We start from the raw sequence: 11,096 nt of genomic DNA, 5'->3' as shown, positions 1-11,096 counted from the left end.
CACAATTGCAAAATTAGTTAAGTAGCTAGACTAGTAGCTATCTGTCCATTGACAAAAGGATGACCAAATTCGCATAATATAATTTCTTAATTACGCATTCACAAATATAAAAAAAAACTAATTAACATCAACTAGAAACATATGTTGTCTGTAATGTAGTGTTGCTATTCGTGTGCCTTTCGTGTGGCGTTTGCTCTTTCTTTTACCGGGTGGGTTACTTTGTTCACCTTGTTTTTGTAATATAAATACATGTTGGTAAGATGATTCAGGTATGAAAACTTCACAATCAAACAAGATAGTAGACAAGAAGGAAATAATGATGCTGGATGTAGGAAAGGGTGAAATCTTATATACTGGCAAAACCACTTAAAGTTTCATGGAAGGATCTAAGGAACCGGTCTCGGCGGAGTATCATATTCTATAGGTGAAGGTTTCTTCATCTAGATTTGAAGACTTATATGGGGTAACAAAGCTATAATATGAGGTGTATCTATAAGTTGAAGTGTCACTCATGATTCACATTAATCACACATAAATCCACAACGTTAATCACACATATAACATTAATCACACACAAATCCCAAAAAGTAATCACACAGATACCAATAATATACATCCGTTTTCCACCCGACCTCTAACATACGGAGTAATAATTTAAATAAACCACCAACTAGAAACATGTAACAATTAAAGAACACAATTGAAACATTTAGACCAAACGGAAGCACATACAAAATCACGTATACATTAATTTTCATGTGCCCTAATTTTAACCATGCTAATATAGAAACAGATTTTTATTTATAGGGAAAATATTAGTGCACGAAAGATAAAAGCATAAGGGAGGAGACAAAGCAAGCATGATTAGAAATTACATGCTATTAGTCGATGAAGTCGATGATGATTAGAAATTACCTGCAATATTATTAGAAACCCTAGTATCCACAATTTTAATAATAATTTTGGAGATTGTTATATATATCATTGAAGGTTATTTAAATAATATTAAATACTAAAAGCTTGTAGGTTTTTTTTAAACGCTACTAGTAGGAGCGTTCCAATATGAAGCTTTTTTTCTTCTAACATAAAAGCTTCAATCTCCCTACCAAACATACCATTTGTCTTTTTTCTTGATTGTGTTATATTACTCAGTATTGTGTTATATTTTGCGATCTATTCTATCATTTTTTGTTTATCATTGTTTTTTTGTTAATTTTCGTCATTGTGTCTTTTTTCTGGACATTGTGTCTTTTTTGTCTTTTTTTGACATGAACAAGGTAAACATTTTGGTTTTTTGAATTTTTTTATTTTTTATTTATATTTTGAGTTATAATTTATTTATTTTTTTAATTTCTTTTAAAGTGTTTTTTTTTAATTTTTGTCAAAAATCATTCTCAGAATTCTCATTTTTATTTTTCTTTGCATTCTAAGTTTTCCCTTAGTTTTATATGCTGTTAAAGAACAAAGATAGAAAAGAAAACTATTTAACTTTAACCTTTACAAATATAATTTTCTTTCTTTCAATATAATTATATATTAATTACTTATCATATAAAGTGTTAAAAAATTAAAATTCTTTTAATGAAAAGAAACACAATTAATACTAGCCACTAGACTATTTTGACACAAAAACTAAGTCATATCTATGCACATTAGGCCGTGTGTAATGGGCGGTAATATGGGGCGAAAATGGGCGATTTTTTGGTGGAACACCGCCCCCCGCAATAATTGGGTGAAAAAGGGCGAGGGCGGGGTATATTTGTCACCCGCAAAGATGGAAAGAAAATAATATAATAATAATAATGTCGTTGGGTAACGGCTATATATATATAAAAAATTAATTAAAAAACTTAATATATATATCAAACTTTATCTAACCATTTTCACCTTATCATACACAAACACAAACATAAAAATACCAATCATTTTTATTATTTTCATACTTCTTCAAACTCAATGAGTTCCCCGGATTCCACGAACTCTGCCGAGATTTTGGATCAATTAATAAACGAGAGTCGAAGAATTCATCAGATTCACTGACAAGTGGCGGAAGAGCATTTAAAGGTCACGAACGTGGTTCGGGCCGTCGTCAATAACATGGTGTCCGGCTCTGCTCCATCTACGACACCACGTAGACGGTCATATATCCTTCGGGATCATACGCAAGCGAACGCTCGTTTGATGAAGGACCACTTCGACGACACACCTACATTTAACGACGCTATGTTTCGACGTCGTTTTCGGATGTCCAAGCGTTTATTTTTGCGCATCGTTGGAGATATGGAGCGGGAGTATGAGTATTTTCAACAGAAACCCGATGCAAGAGGATATTTAGGATTCTCCGCCATCCAAAAGTGTACTTCGGCTATATGCATCCTCGCATACGGCAACACGACCGATATCAATGACGAGTATTTAAAGATGGCTAAGAAAACAACGAGAGATGCGTTGGAGAATTTTTGCATCGGTAATATTTAAATTGTTTGTATTAACTATTGTTTTTAATATAAATATTGTTTAATAATTTATTTGTATAGGGATAATACAATTATACTCTCGTCGTTATCTGAGGATTCCTACTTCAAACGACCTGACTCGCATATATGATGTACACGAAAGCAAACATTCTTTTCCTGGCATGATTGGGAGTATAGATTGCATGCATTGGGAGTGGGCCAACTGTCCAACCGCATGGCGAGGTCAATACACTCGTGGTGACCACGGAGTGCCAACGGTTAGTGTTCAAGCCATTTGTTCATACGACTTCTGGATTTGGTCAGCCTACTTCGGCTCAGTCGGGTCCAACAACGACATAAACGTTCTCAACGCGTCACCCGTGTTAGAGTATTACATCAGCCGTAGCATACCGGTCTTACCGTTTTATGCCAACGATACCTTCTATCGTCACGGATACTATTTGGGAGATGGGATATATCCAGAGTACTCGATCATCGTCAAGACGTTTCAAGACCCTATCGAAGAAAAAAGAGATTATTTTAAGAAGAAGCAAGAGTTCGCGAGAAAGTATATCGAGAGGTGTTTCGGGGTTCTAAAAAAACGTTGGCATTATGTGAAAAACCCTTGTCGTGTATGGACGTTGGCAAAAATGAGCGATGCTATGTATACGTGTATCATATTGCATAATATGATTTTAGAAGACGAGAGAAAATCAATATGTCAACACTATATTCCAGGAAGCGTTCCAGAACAGTTCCCTGAACCAACCCAAGACCAACGAACGTATAACATTCACCAGCTCACATCAAGTGATATACATAACCAACTGAAGGCGGATTTGGTTCAACACGTGTGAGATAATCGTCCCGTTGAGGAGGAGGACGAAGACGAGGAGGAGGAGGATGACAATGATGACGACGGGGACGAAGACGAAGATGAAGACGAATAGATTAGTTTTTTTATGTATATTTTTATTATGGTGTGTTTTTTTTATTATAATTTATTTTTATTATTCGTGTATTTTTTTAGTTTATATATTTTTTTGTATTTATTTTTTAATTTTAATAGATTTTTATTTAATTATTTAAATAAATTGGTTTTTATTTAATTAGTTTAGTTATAAAAAGAAAATAATAAAAAAAATACACTGTGGGCCCAACTTGTAGCCCCTACACCATTACACCTCAAAAACAAATTTGCACTCCATGCTGACTGGGCGCCACGTGTCACAATTCGTCCCCAATTGTAGCCCCTCCACTACACATAGCCTTACTTACATTTTTACATCCCTTGACTCAAATGTTCTTAGATGTGATTTTTGGGGAGTCTAACCCGCTTGCATGCAGGTTTAGGCAGGTTGGGCGGGGTACACCATCGCAACCCTTGAGGGTTTGCATAGTAGGTTGTTTTGCGAGTTCATGAATCTGACTATGAACGAAGGGAGGAGCAAAATATGGCTGCTGGCAATGGGTTGAGGGCAGCGGGTTCAACTAGGAATGCTCCCTCCCTTCAAGGTTGAATTGAGTTGAATATGGTGACATAATATTATTTAGTGTTAGTAATTGATTATAAGACCAACTCGATATTCTATTCATTTTGTCCGGCTCTTATATTCTTGCCAAATTAGTAGTGCGGTCTAAACATGTTAGATATGACATGTAGTACTAAACACGAACACGATATGATAACTAATTGTGTCATTTTTCGTGCACGAACACGAACCTGTTTAATAGGTCAACACGTGAAATCCTGTTAATGGACTTTTTTAAAGACACAATGACTAATAAATGTGTAATGAAACAAAAAAGTTTCAAAAACAAGCATAAAAGTCTTAATTAATTCATAATCCATAACATATTTGAAAAATATTCTACAAATCTAAACATATTTGAAAAAAAAACCATAGAAACAAATGATAACATCCGTTAACAATATAATATATGGTTCTAATAAGTCTCACACCCCAATTGAAAACATCCATTAACAAAGTATTTATTCAAAGAAATAAAACAAGCAGTATTACATCAACCAATTGAAAATAAACAATTTTCTTTTATTATTAAGATAGCCTAAGGTTCAAAAGTAAGTTTTCTTCAAATTTTCAATCATCCCAAATAACAACATGTAATATGCGTAAAAATATCTATTTGTCAACAATACATATTATTGATATAATATAATATAGTTATACAAAAATACAATTCCATTGACAATGTGGTTTACAACAATTAATCTAAACAAATTAGTCTTTTCCCAAACAACCCATAATAATAAGCATATTGACAATTAGCATGCAACAGTTAATATGGTAAAGTTAGAATAGAAAGGACAATAAAAATGAGAAGGGTGAGAAGGAACCCAATCTATTAATCTTAGATTTGAATGACTGAGATTATTTTAATAAATAAAAATTGATGAAAAGAGCATGAAGGTAATAACCCACATTTGTTGACTTTCTCTCTCTACATGCAAGACTAGAGATGCACATAATCGGGTCCTGTTAAAAACCCGTACCGGTTCAGAACCGGTTTTTTTCACACCGGGTAGAAAATAGGACCGGTTCCAGTCAGGAACCGGGTCAGTTCCTGACCCGAACCGATGCCCTGAAATGCCAACTTTTAGGAACCGGGTAGGGTAGGAACCGTGACCGGGTATTACGTAAAAACCGGTTCCGCCGTTTTTTTTTGAAATTCAAATAAAATAGCCGTTACAAACCGGTTCCAACGACTATATAGCCGTTTTTGTCTGTTGGAACCGGTTTTTTTTACTATATATAACTTAAAAACATACTATAAATAGAAATGTGTTGTGTTGTGTTGTTAGTTAAACCACTTTTAAAACTATATAACACACTCTAAATCACAATTAAGGTTAAACCGACAAGAAATGGCAACTAATGACGACGTTGTTATGGTGATCGAAACAACACGATGCCCCGATGTTTGGGTTCATTACGATTTGTGTGTCATGACCGACGCACAAGAGATGGCTCGTTGCAAATATTGCTCGAAGTTTCTTAAATCAGGGTCCAACTCGATATTACGAAAACATACGAATAAGTATTGTCGTGAGAAAAGAAGTTTGGATGCCAAAAAAGCGGAAGTGGGAGAGTCGTCCGACTCTACAGCCCAAATATCTACCGCCGGTAACAACGCTTAATCGTTGTAGAACGCCAGATTAAAACGACGGACGTTGTTTTTTAGTTGTAGTTGTTATGTTTAGTATCGTTATGTTTTAATAATGTTTGTAATAGTTGTTTAAATAAATAAAATGTTATATATAGGTTTCAGGCATCAAAAAACCGGTTCCAACGGCTATATTACCGTTGGAACCGGTTCCAACGGCTACTTTGACCAGCAGTTGACTTAAAAAAACCGCCAGAACCGGTTTTTTCGGGTAGGAACCGAACCAGGTACAATTTGGAACCGGGTAGGACCCGGGTAGGAACCGTTTGGAAATATAATTAGTGGAACCGGGTATGGATTTCGGGTATAAAAATACCCAGACCGGGTATAAGGTCAATCGGGTAGGAACTGGAACCGGTTCCGGGTCGGTTCCACCGGTTCGGTTCCGGAACCGGTTTTGTTGTGCACGTCTATACAAGACACATGTCAATTCACCCATCATTTTAAAATGTCCATAACTTTTTCATATGACATTATTTTTTTTTTTAAAAATTCACCATAATAAATAGCGTTTTTTTATCTTTAATACGAGTATCATATTTTATATAAAAATAAAAAAAATTAACGAGTTTTTTTAATTGTGTTTTTTTTTGTTGTTCATTGTATCTTTTAGTTGAGTTTTCATATGAATTGTATTATAGATTTTGATCATTATATTTTTCAATTGGTACTCATATTAAAGACCAAAATTAAAACAAAGATTACGTCATTGTGTCTTTTTGTTCGTCATTAACTTTTAGTCATTGTGTAATACGTTCATTGTCTTTTATTCGAATTGACATATGACAAATTCATTTAATTTGAGAAAAACAATATTGCGTTCATTGTATATTACGTTCAAGTTATTGTGTAATATGTTGTTTCTATTGTGTTTTACGTTTCAAGTCATTGTGTTATATATATTTAACATTGTGCTTTACGTTTTATGTCATTGTGTTATACGTATTCACCATTGTGTCTTACGTTTTAGGTCGTTGTGTTATATGTATTCATCATTGTGTTTTACGTTTCAAGTTATTGTGTAACATGTATTAATCATTGTGTATTATGTATTAGATAATTTGTTGTTATTTTATCATTATTTTTACATATTATTATGATGTACATAAAAATATACATCTTTTCGGTATCAAATAATCTCTAAAAACTGCAATTTCTGTCAAATAACATAGCATAAAAGATTACTTATCATAATAAAACATAATTTCAGGTGAAACCAAGCCCCAAACGAAGAAACAAGCAAAAAGACGAAGAAAAACAAAATAAAACACAAGTAGACAAAGAAACACGCCCCCATGCTTCTAACATAAGAAAAGACAAAATCTGGAAGCAAAAGCACGGGGCCGTGCTCATCATGCACGGGGCCGTGGACGAGAATACAGAAAAGACAAATAAGAATTGAGCACATGTCGCTAAAAAGCACGGGCCCGTGCCTACCAACCATTGGGCCGTTTCCAACTCAAAAAACAAATCTGGCACATGTAACAAAAATGCACGGGGGCGTGCTCATCAAACACGGGCCGTGCCTCACTATCCAGATTGCCTATAAATAGTGACTCATGTTGTACTCATTTGGTGTGCCTTGAAAATATTTCTATCCGATTCTCTCTTATAAAAACACACACTAACACTCACTTTGGAGATTTAGTGAAGAGTTTCAAGGCTTGGAGATCATCACCATCAATCATCATCATCAACAATCATTACCATCATTAAGAAGAAGGATTCATCTACATTTGGTTAGATTGTTCTAAGTTTAATCATGTATTTGTTACTATCAATCATCTTAATGTTTATCATCATACTCATTATGAGCTAAACTCCTCTTACCATCTAAAATCTATGAAGAAGCTTTGTTTTACGTGATAATTAATCAATACATGTGATGTAGTCTAGTAAAGTACATGGTTATATTACAATTATCTTTTGATGAAAAATGTTTCACTGTCTTAAATCACTAATTCAAAGTTGGTGGTTGTCAATTCCATTAGCAATCGTTCATGATCGATTCATGTTCTTGAAAGATAGAAATAATTTGATACGTTATCGAAACATGGATTCTTATATTGTACTTAGAAATGATGAGATATAAGTTATGATGTATTTTTCTAAACCTTGGTAATCCAAAAATGGCTTTGCTTAGGATATCAAATTAGTTAAAGAAATCATATGTTAATGGAATGTGTAATTATAACCTACATAAATCAACCAAGGGAAGGCTGTGTGATGAACTACAATCACCCGAAGTTGTTAGAATTGGTATTTGAGAAATCGAAGTCAATCCTAATTTTTCTACTTTACGAAACTACTTGCCAACTTAAATTGACATCATTGAGATGGTATGACATTAGGAAAGGGTGGACTTTAAAATGCCCATTCTATCTCCTTAGTGCCAAAGATGCTCACTTAAGGTTTGAGGAGCCATCTATCATATATTTCTATGGCAAGTTTATCACATGTCCAAATATTAATTATCAATGTTAAAATGGAGTGGATTCTTGATCTTAGATGGTAACCTTCACATAATTGAAAAACTCGTTTAGAATTTCTTATCTGGGTCACCTATATATTATATATAAGTATTTATATTTTATAAGAAGTTTGAAGAAAATTAACCCCAAAATGATTAAAACCTCCGATTAAATTAAAACAACGATTTATTATTAGAAACATTTGTGTCCACGGATCGATACTTGGTTCTTACCAATACTATTCTACATATACGATAGGTACACTTACCTATTTTGTGTGTGTTTAGTTTTTGTAGAAATCACTTTTATAAATTTAAAACGCGATCTTGTGCAAAAACAAATCATTTCATATTTTCTTAAATAATCGCACGCGCAACACATATCAAGTTTTTGGCGCCGCTGCCGGGGACACGGTATGTTTCTAAGAACAATCCAAGTTTTAATTTAATCATTTTCAATAATCATACAAATTTTTAACTTCTATTTTATTTTATCTTTAACTTTTATTTTTTTTTAAAATATATAATTTTACGGCAAGCCTACTTTTTACCTTTATTCACCTTACCTTACTTTAGCTTAATTAACTTAAACCTTAGATAGTTTAGAATAGCTTAGCTTAACTTATAGTTTAACTTAGACTAACTTTTAATTTAGTGTTTAATTTTGATTTAGTCCCATGTATGTCCTCTACTTTTGAGCCTGCGCTTGTTTCTCCAATTTCTGAACCTTAACGACTCTTTCGTCGACGAACTCGTAAACGGACTACAGAAACCGCAAAAGCAATCAAAGACGAATCAGTAGACGCCAACACATAAGGAGAAAATCAAACCGAAGAAATGATGGCAGCCCAGAACAATGAGCCGAACATGAGCCAGTATGCCAAGCCAACTCTCGAGGGCTATGGCAATGGAATGGCTCCACCCAAAATTACCGAAAACTTCGAAATCAAATCTAGCACCATTCATATGGTGGAAAATTCAGTTCAATTTCATGGTCTCCTCGACGAAGACCCTCTTTTTCACATATCTCGATTTCTACGAATCTACGGAACCTTTAAAATCCAAAACCGTTCAGAAGATCAAATCGAACTCTTTCCTTTCTCTCTAAGGGGCCAAGCCCTAAAATGGATAGAATCTCTTTCTTCTGGTTCGATTACCACTTGGGACCAGATGGTTGAACAGTTTCTCCTCAAATATTTTCCGTCGGATAAAACTGCCAAATACCGAGCCAGCATTACCGGATTCCGGACCGATGATGACGAATCGTTACACGCAACATGGGAAAGATACAAAAGTCTTCTAAGAATATGTTCACATCATGGACTGAGTGTATGGTTACAAGTACAAACTTTCTTTGACGCACAATCCGGTCAAAACAAAACAGGCCATCGACCAGATCGCTGATGGAGACCTGGGATCCAAATCACCTAACGAAGCATTTGAAGTCCTGGAGAAGGCCGCAAAGAAGAGTTTTGCTTATAACCCACCAAGATCTACACCTACACATAAAGGAATACACCACGTTGATTCCAACACTCTTGTCACAGCACAGCTTGAAGCTCTCTCTAAAAAATTCGAACAACTTCAAGCCGAACTATCAAAAACCAGACTCACCTGTGACACTTGTGGAGGAAGCCATAAGACGATTGACTGTAAGCAAGTCATCATGGCCATGGAAGAAGTCGATTTCATCACTCGACAGAATAACGATTTCAGAAATAACTACAATCCGGGATGGAGAAACCACCCGAATTTCAGATGGAAAGACGGAGGTAACACTCAACCATTACCAGGATTCGAAAAAAGAGCAATGAATCAACCCTTCCAGCCTAAATCTCAATTTCAAGATCAAAGTTCTAATAGCCATCAAAACCCGAGCTACTCCAAGATCGAAGAAATGCTAATCCAACTAATGACAAAAAAAAATGAAGCAGAAAAGAAAGCCGACTCAAGAGCCGTTGATATCAGCGGAGTATTATTAAAACATGAAGCCGATCTCAAAAGTCAACAAGCATCACTTCAGAACCTAGAAACCCAAATCGGACAAATTGCCCGACAATTATCCGAAAGACCACCTGGCACTTTTCTAAGCAACACATCACCAACCCGAATGCAACAGCTAACGCCGTTACACTCAGGAGCGGTACAACCACTGTTATCTCACCAGCTTCAGAATCAGTTATGGAAAAAAAATCTCCTGATGAAATGCAGGAAAAGCTGACTCCAACAGGCACAGTACAACCTAAGGATCCAGTCCGAACCTATGTTCCGCCTATTCCATACCCTGGAAGACTGAAGCAGGAACGATTGGAAGCCCAGTATGGAAAGTTTCTAGAACTATTTAAGCAACTCCATATCAACATCCCTTTCGTCGAGGCTATTGCTAAAATGCCAAAATATGCTAAGTTTCTCAAAGAAGTGCTGACAAACAAAAGGAAGCTGGAGGAGCTTTCGCATGTCACCCTAAGTGAAGAATGTTCAGCTGTCCTCCATAGCAAGCTACCGACAAAGATGACCGATCCAGGGAGTTTTACTATCCCTTGTCTCATAGGAAATTTATTTGTTAGCAATGCCCTAGCTGACCTAGGAGCTAGTATTAATTTAATGCCTTATGCGGTTTTTGCAAAACTAGGGATAGGAGAACCAAAGCCCACCCATATGAGCATTCAGTTAGCTGACCGATCCGTTAAATACCCTCGGGGCATTGTTGAAAACATGCTAGTCAAAATTGACAAGTTTGTTTTCCCAGTAGATTTTGTGATTCTAGACATGGAGGAAGACAGAAGTGTACCTTTAATTTTAGGAAGACCCTTTTTAGCCACCGCAAAGGCTATCATTGATGTTTGCACCGGAAACTCACTCTCAGGGTCAATGACGAGGCAATCACTTTTGACATAGGAAAATATATGCAATATCCGCAACAGCACGATGACACGTTATATTGTGTTGACATCATAGACTCCATCATGAGTTGCTAATGCGAG

General features: G+C 35.4%; 1 pseudogene; it reads left to right on the top strand.

Moving 5' to 3' along the window:
* Window positions 1-1,971: 1,971 nt before the first annotated feature.
* Window positions 1,972-3,406, top strand: LOC143597989 (uncharacterized; annotated as a pseudogene).
* Window positions 3,407-11,096: the final 7,690 nt, after the last annotated feature.

The sequence above is a fragment of the Bidens hawaiensis genome, unplaced genomic scaffold (genome assembly GCF_021521415.1).
Source record: "Bidens hawaiensis isolate Kalapana, Puna unplaced genomic scaffold, B.hawaiensis_p1.1 tig00001842_1, whole genome shotgun sequence".
Classification (NCBI taxonomy): domain Eukaryota; kingdom Viridiplantae; phylum Streptophyta; class Magnoliopsida; order Asterales; family Asteraceae; genus Bidens; species Bidens hawaiensis.
Note: the sequence above shows the minus strand (reverse complement) of the source record. Positions and strands in the feature narration are given on the sequence as shown.